Here is a 17640-nt window from a genome sequence, read left to right on the forward strand (position 1 = left end):
AATATGGATTACTCCTCTCTCTTCGAGGAGTGTCATAGAAATTATGAGAAGCTACCACCTGTTCAGTAGTATCTTCTTTTTATCCAGTAAAAATTGAGGTACAATCTACTGCAGTGTGCCCTTGTTCCCTACAAAGGTCACATACTTGATTTGTAGCCACTGAATTAACCTTAGCTTTTTCCATCTTGTCTAATCTTTGATTAAGAGTATCAAATTTTGCTAAGAGTAACTCAATATTGTTCACTTCATATCGCCCCGGAGTTCCTTTCCTTGCTGTGACTTCTCTTTCACTGTATTGGCTGTGATTTGAGGCTACATTTTCCAAAATAATCATGCAGTCATTAATAGGTTTCCCCATGAAAGATCCTCCAGCTGCTGAGTCTAATATCATGGTGCTTTGTTGGTCCAATCCTTCAAAGAAAAATTGGATGGTAAGCCAACGGTTGAAGCCATGTTGTGGGCATGCTTGAAGATATCCTTTGAACCGCTCCCATGCTTCATAAATAGTCTCTCCAGTGCCTTGTTGGAAATTAGTGATTTTCTTCCTCAATTCTTTAGTTTTAGAAGGAGGAAAGAATTTCTCTAGAAAAGCTCTTTCACATAATTCCCAAGTTGCTATCTTTTCTCTAGGCACTGTTCTTAGCCACACCTTTGCCTTATCTCTCAAGGTGAGTGAGAATAAGCGGAGTCGCATTCCATCAGAAACTTCATCATCAAATTGCTGGGTCTCACAGATTTCCAAGAACCCCTCTAAGTGGTCATTAGGATCTTCTGATGGTAGTCCTCCAAAGGTGTTCTGTTTGAGCATATTCACCAGAGAAGCTGGTACAGTAGCTCCAGTTCGCATCTCCCCTCCAGGTATCCCACGAGCTACGGGTGCAGAGTAATCCCGAAGCGGTAAATTATCTCGTTGTGCAGCCATGTCAAATTCTCTAAAAAGGTTTCTTTTCCTTCTCAGGAGAGTTCTTTCAATCTCAGGATCAAGTGGTGTTGGTTTCCCAAGACGTAGAGATCTCTTTTGCATTAACCCTAAGGCACTGCAAAAAAAAAAAGAAAGTGACCCGTGAAATCTGAATTGGAGAAGTAAACAAAAAAAAAAATTTATTTATTTATTTAATTTTTTTTTTTTTTTTAAAAAAATTCGAATTAAAATAATTGTAATTTAAGTCAAGAGACGTAGTCCCCGGCAACGGCGCCAAAAACTTGATGTATAGAAAAACCGCAAGTGTACGGTTGTCGTCAAGTAATAAATATCGAATCACAGGGACTACGTGTTTGACCTAGAATTACTAGTATTTTAATTTGAATTTTAAAACAGATAGAATGTTTGTTTTGAGATGATAAGATCAGATTCGCTGGTAAAAGAGATAGTAATGCAATTAATGAATAAGATAAAACTTTAAGATAAGATAAGGAGATTTCCGGGAATCTAGGGTTCGCACAAAGAGTTCCAACAATATTGAATTATTATTTTCATTAATTAATTCTATTCCATCTTGAAGGTAGTCTTAACCTAATTTAATCCTTGCACCTTCTTAGGCTACGAGGACGTGTTTAATTAAAATTAATCCCTACTCTCGTGGTAATTACGTTCAATTAAACCCATTAAGATCTTTGTTAATCTATTGCTCCTCGAAAGCTTAAATCAACTCTCGTGATTTAACACTCAAGTCTGTTCCTTTAGGTTCCGATAATTAGGTTCTCCTCTCAGTTCATCCCTAATTATCTATGATTATGAAAATTAAGATTAATTGTTTATCATAATTATAATCAAGTTCTCCTCTCAGTTCATCCTTAATTAATGTTATTATGAAAACAATAATGTTAAAGTTCATATATAAAATATAAAAGAACAAATCAAGAATTGGAATAAAATTAAGAAACTGAATAATGCATTAATAAAGAGGTTCTCAGAGGCTAAGCCCTGATCCCAGAAAAAGGGAAACTACTCACAGGAGTTCATAGTAGTTCTCCAAGAAAAGAAGAATAAAAGAAAAGCAAACCTTAGAGTCGATGGCACAGGCGCCCAACCTTCTCCAAGTGTCAAAAACTAAATAAAACTGTCTCCGAAAACAAAAGTGTTGTTCTAGGCTAACCTCATCTAATTTATAACCTAAAAGGGTAAAAAGGTAAAACTACCAAGATAAAAATTACAAAAATAAAAATAAAACATAAAACTTAAAAAGCTGGGACGCGAAGTGAATCACGGCCGTGACTGAGAATCACGACCGTGATCTTCTCTGGAGCACATCTATGAAGGGTCAGTGGCGTTCACGGGTGTGATTGGGAGTCACGGCCGTGATTTTCTCTGGTGAATCACGGGCGTGATTTAGAATCACGGCCGTGATTTAGAATCACGGCCGTGATTTTCCTTGTAGCTCAGCATTTCCTCTTTAATTCTTAAATCTTGATCCTGCTCAGAGAAAACACAACACATACCAAGAAAAGCATAAAATAGGAAAATGATATAAAAATTTATTAAAAACATGAAAGATATGCATGATTATGCTATGAATTCTTGTGAATTAAAGTGCTAAAATACGAGTAAAATACACAACATCAGCTGCTCGCGATACATGACGGGCGAAAGGTCTATGTTCCTAGACCTCAAGTCCAAGAAAGGAGGGCAAGTCACAATTGGAGGAGGACAGAAAGGATATATCATGGGGATAGGTAAAATGGGTATCAACTCCTCTATTTCCATTGATAATGTTCTGTACGTTAAGGGATTAACACATAATCTACTAAGCATAAGTCAATTGTGTGATAGTAGTTATGAAGTATCCTTCAACAAAAATAAATGTATTGTTAGTCAACCTGATTCATCTACATTATTTATAGCTAATAGATGCAACAACCTGTATAAAATAATGCTTAACAAACTAGAAAATTAAAATGTTGATTGTCTGGTTTCATATGAAAATCAGTGGATTTGGCACAAGAAACTTGGTCATGCAAGCCAGAGATTAATCTCAAAGCTGAAAAAGCATAACCTCGTAAGAGGACTACCAAATCTTGTGCATCAGACGAACAATGTATGTGAAGCATGTCAAAAGGGGAAACAAGTTAAAATCCCAATTCAAAGAAAAAATCATGTTTCCACCACAAGACCTCTTGAACTTCTCCACATAGACTTATTCGGTCCCACTAGGACAACATCTTTAAGTGGTAAAAGATATGGATTAGTCATTGTGGATGACTACACTAGATGGACATGGGTGTTGTTCATAACTCACAAGGATGAGTCCTTTAGGGTATTCCATGTATTCTGTAAAAGAGTTCAAAATGAAAAAGGAATGTTAATTGTGTCTATTAGAAGTGATCATGGGGCAGAATTTGAAAATAAACAATTTCAAGAATTTTGTGAAGAAAATGGAATAAAACAATTTTTCAACGCTTAGAACTCCACAGCAAAATGGGGTTGTAGAAAGAAAGAATCGCTCTTTACAAGAAATGGCAAGAACAATATTAAATGATTTTTCCACCCCCAAACATTTCTGGGCAAAAGTAGTTAATACTTCCTGCTATATTCTAAACAAAATATATATTAGGCCCTTGCTGAAAAAGACTCCTTATGAATTGTGGAAGGGACGAGCACCCAACATATCATATTTTCATCCATTTGGATACAAGTGTTTTATTTTAAATACCAAAGACAATCTAGGAAAATTTGACTCAAAAACTGACGAGGGTATTCTACTTGGATACTCTGAAAGGTCAAGAGCCTATAGGGTGTTCAACAATGTTAGATTTGATGAACATAAGCCTGATAAAGAAATATCAGAGCTACGCAACTTCTTTGAGAATATGCAGGTAAACAACAATCAAACGAAGAAGCCTGAGTATGAAGAAATAACGTCTCAACACGACGAAAGAGAAGACAGAGAACCAGTCAATTGCAACTGGCAAATGAAGGCTCATCATCCACAAGAAAAATTCATTGGAGAAGCAAAGGATGCAGTAAGGACTTGAAGTTAATTCAGAACTTAAGCACAAATTGCTCTGCTATCCCAAACAAAGCCAAGAACCATGGATGAGGCCTTGTCAGACAAAAGTTGGGTCCAGGCCATGCAAGAAGAATTGAGCCAATTCCAGAAAAATGATGTCTAGAAACTTGTTCCAATGCCTAAAGATAAGACGATCATAGGAACAAAATGGGTATACAAAAATAAATTAGACGAATCAGGAAAAATGGTAAGAAACAAAGCAAGGTTAGTGGCAAAAAGGTACTCTCAGCAAGAAGGTATAGACTTTACTGAAACCTTTGCAGCTGTTGCTCGAATAGAAGCCATTAGAATCTTACTTGCTTTTGCTGCATGTACTAGCATGAAATTATATAAGATGAATGTCAAAAGTGCATTTTTAAATGGAACAATCTCAGAAGAAGTTTACGTAAGTCAACCTCCTAGTTTTGAAAATGAATTGCTGTCATCTTATGTTTTCAAACTAAACAAATCTTTGTATGGATTAAAAAAAACACCACGTGCATGGTATGAAAAATTAAGTTCTTTTCTAACAAATAATAATTTTATAAGAGGCAAAATTGACAGCACCCTATTTAGAAAAGTAATCAAGGATGATTTCATAATAGTCCAAATCTACGTAGACGACATAATATTTGGTGCTACTAACGAGAATCTCTGTCAAGAGTTTTCCAAGCTTATGCAGGATGAATTTGAAATGAGCATGATGGGAGAACTAAAGTTCTTCCTAGGACTTCAAATCGTCCAGTGAGACGAAGGAATCAAAATTCATCAAACAAAATATACAAAAGAACTACTGCAAAATTTTAAAATGGAAGATGCAAAACCAATGAAGATTCCAATACATCCTTCAACTACTCTTGGTCTGGACGAAGAATCACCAGAAGTTGATAGCATGATGTACCAAGGAATGGTTGGGTCTCTTTTGTACTTAACAGCGTCAAGATCTGACATCATGTTCAGCGTCTACGTCTGCGCTAGGTTTCAAGTACAACCTAAGGAGGTACACTTACAAGTGGTTAAAAGAATCCTAAGATATCTTAAAGGAACACCTAACCTAGGCATCAACTTCTATAAAAGCTAGAAATTTTCTTTTCTAGGATATTGTGATGCAGATTATGCAGGAGACAAATGGGAGAGAAAAGCACTAACGGAGGATGTCATTTCCTTGGTCGCTGCTTGGTTTCATGGACTAGCAAGTGGCAAAACACGATTGCCTTATCAACTTGTGAAGCTGAGTATGTTGCCACGGGACAGTGTCTTACGCAACTACTTTGGATCAAACATCAGTTAGAAGACTACGACATTTATGAAAGTAGTATTCCTGTACTCTGTGATAACACTGCTGCAATTAACATTTCTAAAAATCCTATTCTGCAAAAAGGAACATTTGAGCTGATTTATGTTAAGACTGAAGAACAACTAGTTGATATCTTCACCAAACCCCTTCAAGAAGATAGATATGTCTGGTTAAGAGATAGGCTAGGAATGGAATTGATAGATGATCAATAGTATATCATATTCACCCTCTATTCCTTTTGATGATTACCAAGGGGGAGACGGAGATCACAAAATCTATCAAACTAAACCGATAATCAAGTAAGGGGGAGAGCATAGTCTAAGGGGGAGGAACCTTAGGCATTTTAAGAAAAAGAACATATTATCCCTTACACTACATAATATCTACTTGCTCTATGCTCTGTGTCTGATATAAAATGCTTGATATATATAAACATGTATGAAGCTGATAGATTATATTTGTCATCATTAAAAAGGGGGAGATTGTTAAGTCATACGTGGCGCATTGCCACCGAGGTTTTGAGTATGACAAATATAATACATATTGTTATTACTAACATGTTGATGGAAGGAACTTGAAGAAGATTGATGTTCATCCATGTCCAATCCGTCCAAGACCTTTTCACTCTTGAGGAGACCCGTTTTGATGCTTGAAGACACCTTGAAGAAACTCCAATGGTGAAGGAAGCAATGAAGGAGGTTTGGCCACTTCAAGAAGCTTGAAGAAGCTTGAGGAACCAAGTCCAAAGGTTGAAGAACCTTTGAGGGAGAACCTAGAGAGAAATTTCTCTATGGTTTTGGGACTCTTGATTGAGAGAATTTCTAAATTCTTTTCTCATAAATGTCAAAAGTGAGCTACAATGTAGGAATTACAAATATATAGGGAGAGATAGCTTAGAGAGCAAGCTAACCTTAACCATGGTTCACTAGGAACCATGGTAAGGTTAGGTGACCGTCCACTTGAGTTTAGAAACTTGTGTAGCAAGCTTCTCACTTAGCTTGCTTGGGATGCAAGCTAAGGAGAATCTTGTAGCACAAGCTTCTCAACTCGTTGAAGGTTAGACACAAATTTGGCCAAAGAAGGGAATAGGCAACTAGGCGGCCAAGCTCACTTGAATTATTTCAAAAATGTTTGATTTGGTTTAGTTAGGTTCATCCAATGATGATGAGACCTAACTAAATCAAATCTATGAAAAATTAGGAGCAAAATGAGTCCAATATGTAAAATTTTGCCTAGGCCCAATTCTGGCCCAATTACTAGTTACACTCTCAAGCATTGCTTAATGCCACCCCCTTTCTCCTACTGAAAAAATAGAAAATGAGTGTATCAACAAAGGAGGTTAAATGGAGTTAAACTCTCCACGTAACCCACCCTGGAATCAATATACCATGACCAATAAAATGACATAAAATGCCTCACAAATACAAAGGCAAAAAAAATAACCTATACAAGAGAACTATGTACAAAATATACACAAGTAGAACTAGGCCTTATCTTCATGATAGAGTAGTCCAAGTGAAGAATACCTTGGGCTTGAGAAGCCCACTAGTCTTCAAGAGGTCCAACTCTTCTTGTATTCTCCTAGCCATAGCTCTAGTGATTGGGCCCTTGGCCCATGGTCTATCACATACATGTGCATTAGTGTTTCAGATGGATAACAATAAGTTCAAGCAATGAAGTATGATCAAGCATAATCTAGCTGGACAAATCATCAGACGATAGAAAAGCTAGTATCAAGACTAAGGTCGATTCAGGCACAAATCAAGATACTGTTAGAAAAGAATGGCCGAATCCAAGAGGGGGGGTGAATTGGATTCAATGACCCTTTAAAAATTTATCAGAGTTTTTGGATCTTAAATTCAATCAAAACTTTTCTATGACAGAATTTTCAAATGAAGCGCTCTTAAAGACTTGTTACAATGATATGAATGCAATGTGCAACTTGATTACAAGACAATGAGGTTCAAATATAATATCCAATTATAGATTTAAACCATCAAAATTCACATACACATGTTAATCAAGTTTTATCTTCTTTAAAGCACAACCAAGAAATTACAAAATAAGAGATAAGGTTGAAGAAGATTGCACAAGTCTTTTATACTGGTTCAACCACTCCACATGTGACCTACATCCAGTCCTTAATCACCACCTGATTAAGATTTGATCCACTATCTTTTAGCAAGAAGGTTTACAAGCACACACACATGCATATACTTCACTACAAAAAGATAACCACTTTCTTGACCCCAAGAAAGTAACCCTTGTAGAACCCACTACAAGAACCTTCACCACTTGAGAAACCCTTCTCAAGATTTTTCACAAAGATTCACAAAGAATAAACTGAAATGAATTCACCTGGAATTCCTGAACAAATCTTTGTCTTCCTCTTTCAAGAGTATGATGATGATGATGATTTTCTCACAAGCTTTTCACAAACGTTTTTCTCTTGGATTTCACAAAGAAAACTCTCCAAGATGTCACACAAACTCTCTAAAACGTTTTTACCAGTTGATTATCAGTTCTTACTCAATGTTTTGAAGTTTCAAAAGAGTTCAAACTATTTATAAAAATTCAAACCCAGATAATCGATTATTTTAAAGAATAATCGATTATTTTGTTCTTCAGATTTCTGGAAATCAATCAAGAACAATTTAATCGATTATTTAGCTGGATAATCGATTATTCCAGAGAGTTGTTCCTGAAATAATCGATTATTTTGGCAAATAATCGATTATTACAGCAAGGCATTCCACTTAGCCCACTTGCTGAAATAATCGATTATATTTAACAATAATCGATTATTTTGAGTCAGTTCTTAAAACTTCATTTTAAGTCTCAAAATAATTTTCCAATGTTTAACTCATCATCATCTACTCCCTACTTGATTCTAGACAAGATTTGCTCAATGCACAAAGCACACACAGACACAAATATAACAATTCATTCATAACAATTTGCTTCCTAAGCTCTATTACATAGCTATACTTCAAGGTATTTTTCTTGACTCTTCCTTGACTTTGTTTTTGTGTTCAATGTTGTTGTTGTACACTTGTTGTCTCCAAGTTGTTGTGATCATCAAAACTCTTAAGGTCTTCAGCTCCCCTAAGCTCAACAATCTCCCCCTTTTTGATGATGACAACCCATGAACTAATCCATGAACCAATATTCACTTAACTTCTTATTGTGCCATATTGTGCCACGAACCACCTGCACAACACACACACACAAGCACAATACCTGCAAACAAAAACTAAACACACAATACACAATACCATTTCTCCCCCTTTGGCATTATCAAAAACAAAGTAAGCCAAGGTTAACAAAGAATTGCCATGTACAGATTCTCTCCAGCAATATTATCATAAATGAACCAATTTTGGTTCTGCAACTCAAACCAAATTTTAACCAATTTGTGATGCCAATTGTGCACCATATCACAAACCAAACCAAATCAAGTCAAGATAGTCATTTTCACAGTACAAAAACAGAGTATTCCAAAGCACAAATAATCACATTCCAACATATATGCTCACCAAAAACAGAGCATTTTGCATCAGCAATCCAAACCAAGCTTTGGAATCAAAATTGAACCAACACATTAACAAACAAGCTTCAAATTCATCAAATTTAAATTGTTCAACATCAAAAGCAATAAAAGTGTTCAGGAATTAAAATCATTACAACCCAAATGAACTTAAAAATTGTTCCAAACTTGAATTTAAAAACTAAACAAAATAACAAAAATAGAAATCACTCCTCATCGTCCGGAATACCAAGCTGCGTCTTGATGAATCTGACTTCATGATCTAGGTCGTCAAACCTATCAAGAATTCCAGAGAACATGGATTCATGTCTCCGTGACATCTCCATCATAGCATCCATTTTGTTGATCATGATCTGTTCAAACGGTGAGAACGGCTTCAGCTCCGGCTCAGCTTCTCTAGGCTCAGCTTCCACCTGTGGTGGCTGATCCTCATCATGAGAAGGAACACCGTCCTCATCTGTAGCTGGCTCCGGGGTAGGAGGAACATCTCCTTTAAAAACCCACTTATCTTCTTGCTTCAGCATACCCATGTGGTGCAAAGAAGATTTCTCAATCTTATTTGACACGTGTAGAACAATCTTTCTTTCACCTGTCAAATCTACTCCAGCATTTTCAAAAATTTTAGACAAGAGTAAAGCATAAGGAATCAGACCGTCTTCCTTTCTCCTTGCCTTCCAGATACAATCGTTCACAACCGACACCCAATCAATCTTAATTTTCTTCTTAATCACATGCATTAATAAAATGTCATCCCGAGACATTTGTGCATGGTTGTGCAACCTTGGTTTTAACATCCAAGCAATAATGAAAGAAATTAAACGAGAGTTTTTCTTCATACCTCCTGCCAAAAATTTCTCGTAGTTGGTGTTAGATGGAACCCTTTGACAGTCCCGGAACGTTGTCAGTTCTTCAAAATCCCCAAAATTGAATGGTTGGGGTTTCTCCTTTCCGGTTCCGCTCAGCCCAGCAGCAGCTTTCAATGTAGGTCCATCCAGCCTGATTAACTTCCCCTTAATCACAGATTGCATAACCCCATCATTAGTGGAGGCAAAACAGAGGAATAATCTGATTAGCTCCGGATAATAGGGTCCTTCCATTTCCAAGAACGCCTTCAACTCCTGATGCTCCAAAAGGGTTGGAAAGCTAAACCCCTCGTTCTTGAACCAATCAAGCTTCAAGGTCTTCGGAGGAATGATTCTCCGACTGGCGTACCACTCAAAATAGTATTCTTGAGCTTTCTCATCCGCAAAACACTTCGTGATTAGCTGCTCAGAGGGAAGAGGACGCTTGCTCCCCCTCACTTCGAGCTTCTTGGGCCTTTTGGAAGAAGATGCCATGGTTGGGTCTTGGAGAAAGATGAAGAAGATGAAGAATTGTGTGGGTTAGGGTTTTGAGGGTTTGGGGAAAAATGAGAGAATGAGAGAATGAGAGAATGAGAGAATGACCAGTTGAGAGAAGTGATTTATGCCCTAACACATTCTGGGTATAAGGGTAATGGGTAGTTTTAAGGGTTGGCGCGTAGATAACCGTTTCAGGAAATTTCAAAAAACCGCCCAGATAATCGATTATTTATGCAAATAATCGATTATTTGCATCAGAAAAATCTTTTAAAAATGAAATCTGATATGGATAATCGATTATTTTAAGGATAATCGATTATTACAGAGGGTAGTTTCTCCTAACACAACCCAGATAATCGATTATTTACAGAATAATCGATTATTCCAGTGGCCTTTCAGATTCCACTACTCAGATAATCGATTATTTCCCAAGATAATCGATTATTACAGTGACTCTTGAGTTCCTTCTTACCAGATAATCGATTATTACTCAAATAATCGATTATTTCAGAAACTCTTGGAATTCTTCATGTTCCAGATAATCGATTATTTCCCAAGATAATCGATTGTTTCCATAAATCACTTATGATAATCGATTATATCTTAAGATAGTCGATTATTCCAGTGAAGATTTGCTTCTCTGAAAAATTTTAACTTCTCAAATTTTACCAAGACTTGTTTGCCACTTTCAAATATAATCTTTCACACATCTCTTACTTTCATTCTCACAACACAATCAATTCAAACTTGATTCATTAATTATTCCCAACTCAATTCTCAATTGATTGAACCTTTCTCTAGGTAGAGGTTTTGTACAAATATCAGCAAGTTGTTTACTTGTCTCTACAAACTCCACAGCACAATCATTTCTTTGAACATGATCTCTCAAAAAGTGGTGTCTTATCTCAATATGCTTAGTCCTAGAGTGCAAAATTGGATTCTTGGTCAGATTTATTGCACTAGTGTTATCACACCTCAAAGGAATTTTGTTCAACTCAACTCCATAGTCTCTTAATTGTTGCTTCATCCAAAGAATTTGAGCACAACAACTTCCAGTTGCAATATACTCAGCCTCAGCTGTACTTAAAGCAACACAAGCTTGCTTTTTGCTATGCCATGAAACAAGTGCACTACCTAACAAGTGGCAAGTTCCACTTGTGCTCTTTCTATCTAGTCTACACCCAGCATAGTCTGAATCTGAGTAGCCTATCAGACTTAGTGAGACTCCCTTTGGATACCACAAACCAACATTAGTTGTGCCTTTCAAATACTTAAGGATTCTCTTTACACTTTTCATATGAGATTCTTTAGGATTAGCTTGGAATCTTGCACATAGGCACACAACAAACATTATATCAGGCCTACTTGCTGTCAAGTACAAGAGTGATCCTATGATACCTCTATATTTTGAATTATCAACAGCAATTCCATTCTCATCTAAGTCAAGATTGCAATTGTTTGATATTGGTGTGGCAGCCTCCTTACACCCTTCCATACCAAACTTTTTCAAAAGTTCATTGCAATACTTACTTTGACTTATGAAAGTTCCATCATGCATTTGTTTGACTTGTAATCCCAAAAAGAAGGTAAGTTCTCCCATCATTGACATCTCAAATTCTCCTTGCATGGTTTTAGCAAATTCTTTACAGAGAGAGATATTTGTAGATCCAAACACAATATCATCCACATATATTTGCACATACATTGTATCATTTTTAAACTTCTTGACAAACAATGTATTATCCACCTTTCTTCTTTCATAATCATTCTCAATTAGAAATTTGCTTAACCTGTCATACCAAGATCTAGGAGCTTGCTTCAAGCCATAGAGTGCCTTTTTGAGCTTGTACACATGATTAGGATTTTTGAAATCCACAAATCCAGGTGGCTGTTCCACATACACTTCCTCTTGTATCAGCCCATTGAGGAAAACACTTTTTACGTCCATTTGATAAAGATTGAAATTCTTTATGGTAGAATAAGCAAGAAGTAGTCTAATTGCTTCAATCCTTGCTACAGGGGCAAAAGTCTCATCATAGTCAATTCCTTCTTCTTGATTATACCCCTTAGCCACTAGTCTTGCCTTATTTCTAAGAATTATTCCAGATTCATCAAGCTTATTTCTGAAAACCCACTTGGTTCCAATGATTGGATAATCTTTTGGTAATGGCACTAAATCCCACACTTCATTTCTTTCAAACTGATTTAGTTCCTCTTGCATAGCCATTAACCAATGTTCATCTTTAAGTGCTTCATCAATGTTCTTAGGTTCAACTTGTGACACAAATGCCATAGTGTTGCAAATATTTTTAATTGCACTTCTAGTTGAAACACCCTTACCAATGCTTCCAATTATATTGTCCATTGATAAGTCTCTTGTGGTTTTCCATTCCTTTGGCAATTGTTCACATGTTTCCTTTTGTTTCACATGTGACTCACTCTCCTTAGACACATCATTAGGTTCATTCTCCAATAGGGATTGATCAAGCAACTCAGTTAAATCCTCAACTTCAGTTTGTCTAGTCCCTTGCTTATTTGACTCATCAAATACCACATGGACAGATTCTTCTACAACTAGAGTTCTCTTATTATAGATTCTATAAGCCTTACTATTTGTAGAGTATCCTAGAAAGATTGCCTCATCAGCCTTTGCATCAAACTTTCCAAGTTGTTCTTTCCCATTGTTCAGCACATAACACTTACACCCAAACACTCTAAAATATGAAATGTTAGGTTTTTTTCCTTTGTAAATTTCATAGGGTGTTTTCTTTAATATAGGCCGAATCAGAACTTTGTTTAACACATGACAAGCAGTGTTAATAGCATCAGCCCAAAAATATTTTGGCAAGTTTGTTTCATTCAACATTGTTCTAGCAAGTTCTTCTAAGGACCTATTTTTCCTCTCAACAACCCTATTTTGTTGAGGTGTCCTAGGTGCTGAGAAATTATGGTTTATACCATGTTCCTCACAGAATTTTTGAAACATTATGTTTTGAAACTCACCTCCATGATCACTTCTTATAGAGGTGATGTTTGAACACTTCTCATTTTGAACAAGTTTTGCAAATTTTCTAAAGGCATTAAAAGCATCATTTTTGTTTGCAAGAAACATAACCCATGTATATCTAGAATAGTCATCAACAATTACCAAGCCATAGTAGTTTCCGCCTAAGCTCATTGTTCTTGATGGACCAAACAAATCCATGTGAATTAATTGCAAAGGTCTAGATGTTGAAATCTGATTTTTACTTTTAAAGCTAGCCTTCACTTGCTTGCCCTTTTGACAAGCATCACATAGTTTGTCTTTTCCAAACTTGAGTTTAGGTAGACCAACCACTAATTCTTTCCTACACAGTTTATTTAGGTGATCCATATGAATGTGTGCAGCTCTCCTATGCCAAAGCCATATGTTTTCTTCTTGAGTTATTAGACACTTAGTGTTTGACATTGTTATAGAGTGTTCTAAGTCAAGCATGTATATATTGTTAATTCTTTTACCAATGAATATGATTTCTTTACTCTTTTTATCACATATCAAGCAACATGTATTATCAAATTCAATTTTAAAGCCTTTATCACTCAATTGACTAATACTCAACAAATTATGTTTCAAGCCATCAACAAGCAAAACATTTTCAATCAATGTTTGAGAGGAGGAATTACCAACATTGCCATGGCCAAGAATTTTGCCTTTATTGTTGTCACCATAGGTAACATACCCTTCATTCTTCAATTTCAGACTTGAGAATTTGGAGGGATCCCCGGTCATGTGCCTTGAGCAGCCACTATCAAGATACCACAGTAAATTTTTGGCCCTCAAGCATTCCTACAACACAAATTTAGAGGAAAAATTTAGGTACCCATGTGGAGGGTCCTTGTTGGTTAGTTCTCAGCCTTTGACTCTTCTCAACCCAAATCATTTTTCCACTTGGAACTCCATATTTTCTTGAATAGCAGTTCCTAATTGTATGACCTTTTTTACAACAATAAAAACAAGTTGCTTGTCTAGAAAAGTTGCTTTTGAGTTTTCTAAAATTTTGACTTTTCACAAAAGCTACTTTCTTTGACACAATTGGTATGCTTGTACTAGGATTAAAGCCAAGTCCACTCCTATCAAAAGTGTTTCTTTGTTTTCCCAAAAGAATATTCAAATTTGCATTTCCCTTTGTGAACCTTGCAAGTGTGGATTTTAAGTCAGCATTTTCTTTTTCAAAAACTTTGCAATGTTCACAAACATCTTTCCAATGGAGAAAGAGACCTTAGAACCACCACGGTTTGGTGGAGAACTCTCTCAAGAGATGCCACTCCTTGGTGAAGAGATAAGTCTCTTCAATGCTCACCACACTCTTCTAGGGAAAGGATAAGAGAATTGGAAGAATATCAAAGAGGTTTGGGACTTTTAGAAGAGATAAATCTGAACAAATCTCTGAAATATCTCTCAATATATGCCAAAAGTGTTTTACAATGAAAGAGAAACAAATATATAGGATAGGGTAGCTTGGAGGGCAAGCTAACCTTAACCATGGTTCACTAGGAACCATGGTAAGGTTTAACCAACCATCCACGGTCTAAAAGCTTGGAGAGCAAGCCACTCACTTAGCTTGCTTGGTAAGCAAGCTAAGGAGAAGCTTGTGCTATAAGCTTCTAAGCTTGAGAGGTAGAAGGCAATCTGGCCAAGTGAAAGACTAGGCAAGGTGGGCGGCTCACAAGGTCTCATTTATGCTTCAACAGGTTTTGAAAAATGTTGATTTGGTTTAGTTAGGTTCATCCAATGTGAATGGAACCTATCTAAATCAAATCTATGAAAAATTAGGAGCAAAATGAGTCTAATATGTAAAAAATTTTCTAGGCCCAACTCTGGCCCAATTGCTAGTAACACTCTCTAGCTTGCTAATGCCACTCCTAATCCTACTACTAAAAAAATAAGAAAATAGTGTATTTCTAGATTAGGTTAAATGGAATCAAAGTGCCCAAGTAACCTACCCTAAAAATAATATACAATAGCTAATAAAAGGAAATAAAGTGCCTCACAAATACAAAGGCAAAAATACACATATACAAGTATCTACTATATACAAGGTACAAGAAATCAAATTATACAATGTATGTAAAATAGAGACTATGAGAAAAAAGAGGAATCATACTCAATACTCATATCGAGCATAGGTCTAAGAAGCACCTCCTCTGTAGAAGCCTCCTCTAGCCTCCTAACCATGGACCTAGTTAAAGGCCCAATGGTCTTCAAGTGTGAGCCTCCTTGGATCAACCTTCACCCTTCTTGGTCTTACCTCTTCCAAAGGGATCCTTGGGGATTAGATTTCCATCAAAGTTCGCTTGACTACGTATGGACCCTCATAATTTAGTGTCCATTTTCGTATCTTTTCCTTTTGAGCTGGTAAGAGCTTCTTCAGCATGAGATCACCCTCTTGAAAGTGTTGAGGATGATATTTCTTATCAAAAGCCTTCTTGATCCTCTGCTGATAATTTTGACCATGACATATAACATCCAACCTCTTTTCTTCTATGAGATTCAACTGATCAAGCCTACTCTGTACCCATTCAGACTCGGGGAGTTTTACCTCCATAAGCATCCTTAGAGATGGAATTTCAACCTCTACCGATAAGACTGCCTCTATACCATATATCAGGGAGAAAAGTGTTGTGCTAGTTAATTTTCAAACAAATGTTCGATACCCATGTAAAGCGAAGGGAAACATTTCATTTTAGTTTTTGTAGGTGACGACCATCTTTTGAACAATCTTTTTGATGTTCTTATTGGCTGCTTCAACTGCCCCATTCATTTTAGGTTTGTAAGGGGAGGAATTATGATGTTGGATTTTGAAGGAGTCATAGAGTTTGGTCATCATCTTGTTATTAAGATTGGACCTATTATCCGTTATAATCTTGTTAGGAATTCCATATCGATAGACTATGTTTCTCCTGACAAAATTGACTACCACCTTTCTGGTCACATGTGCATATGACATTGCTTCAACCCATTTGGTGAAATAGTCAATGGCTATGAGGATAAACCTGTGTCCAATCGAGGCTTTGAGTTTGATGGGTCCAATGATGTCCATGCCCCACATTGAGAATGACCATGGTGATGTCATGACATTGAGTTCGTTGGGTGGGACTTGGATGTTGTCGACATATATCTGGCATTTTCGAAATTTCCTTGCATATAGGATGCAATCCCTCTCCATGGTCGACCAGAAATAACCTGCCCTCAAGATCTTCCTTACCATGGTGTGTCCTGTCATATGGGTACCAAAGGTTCCCTCATGGATTTCCTTCATTAAGGATTGAGCCTCCTTGTGGTCAACACATCTTAACAAGATCGAATTGAATCTTTTCTTATAAAGGACTCCCCTATGTGACGAGAATTTGATAGCTCTACGTCTGATCCTCTTCTTATCATTATCGGACGCCTTGACTGGGTACTTTCCTCCTTCGATGTACTGTTGGATGTCAAAATACCATGGGTGGCTATCAGCTTCTTCATCTGTCATCAATCAATGAGCTTATACCTCATGACGTTATATTCTGATGACCGACATTTCACCTCATTTCTGGCAAACATGGAGGATAGTGTAGCCAAAATGTCTACCAACTGATTTCCCTCTCTTAGAGTGTGTTCGAAGTTGATTGACTCGAACTGAGATATCAGGCTTTGGACATATTCCCAGTATGGAATTAGCTTGGAATCCTTGGTTTTCCATTATTCCTTTAACTAGTGTATTACCAAAGCCAAGTCGCCAAAAACCTTTAATCTTGTGATGCCATTATGAAGGGCAGCGTGTAAACCCAATATGCAGGCTACATATTCAGCCATGTTATTGGTGTAATCGAAGTCTAACCTTGTCGTTATTAGAATGTGTCTTCCATGGAATGACGTTAGTATGGCACCTATTCCACATCCCATTAGGTTTGAGGCACCATCTAAGAACATGGTCCAAGATTCCTCCTTGATTTACCTCTCTTCCTCATTTTCTAGAGTTAATATTTCTTCGCTAGGGAATTTGTCATGTATTATATGGTGTTCGTCTGTTGGCCTATTTGCTAGATAATCAGGCAATGCACTACCCTTGATTTCCTTTTGCATGACATAGACAATGACGTACTCGGATGACAAAACCTGCCATCGAGTGACTCTCTTGGTGAGTATGGGATTTTTGAATAGATATTTGATGGGATCCATTCTTTATATCAGCTGGGTGGTATGCCTTAGCATGTACTGTCTTAGCTGCTGAACAACTCATACCAAAGCGCAACAAGTCTTTTCTAGTGGTGAATACCGTGTCTCGTAGTTAGTGAATTTCTTGCTTAGGTAATATATAGCTCTTTCTTCGTTGTTGGTTTCGTCTTGCTTTCGTAACATACATCCCATGTAATCTTCTAGTACTGTAAGGTATAGAATTAGAGGTCTTCCTTTGAAAGGAGGCATTAATATTGGCAAATTTACCAAAC

General features: G+C 36.8%; 1 non-coding gene across 1 annotated transcript; it reads left to right on the forward strand.

The window, feature by feature from the left end:
* Positions 1–446: 446 nt before the first annotated feature.
* On the forward strand, positions 447–553 carry LOC145955354 (small nucleolar RNA R71). Its single transcript, XR_014431968.1, has one exon. It is a non-coding gene; the product is annotated as a small nucleolar RNA R71 (small nucleolar RNA).
* The last annotated feature ends 17087 nt before the right edge of the window (positions 554–17640 follow it).

The sequence above is a fragment of the Cajanus cajan genome, chromosome 2 (genome assembly GCF_000230855.2).
Source record: "Cajanus cajan strain Asha chromosome 2, NIPB_CcT2T_4, whole genome shotgun sequence".
Taxonomy (NCBI): domain Eukaryota; kingdom Viridiplantae; phylum Streptophyta; class Magnoliopsida; order Fabales; family Fabaceae; genus Cajanus; species Cajanus cajan.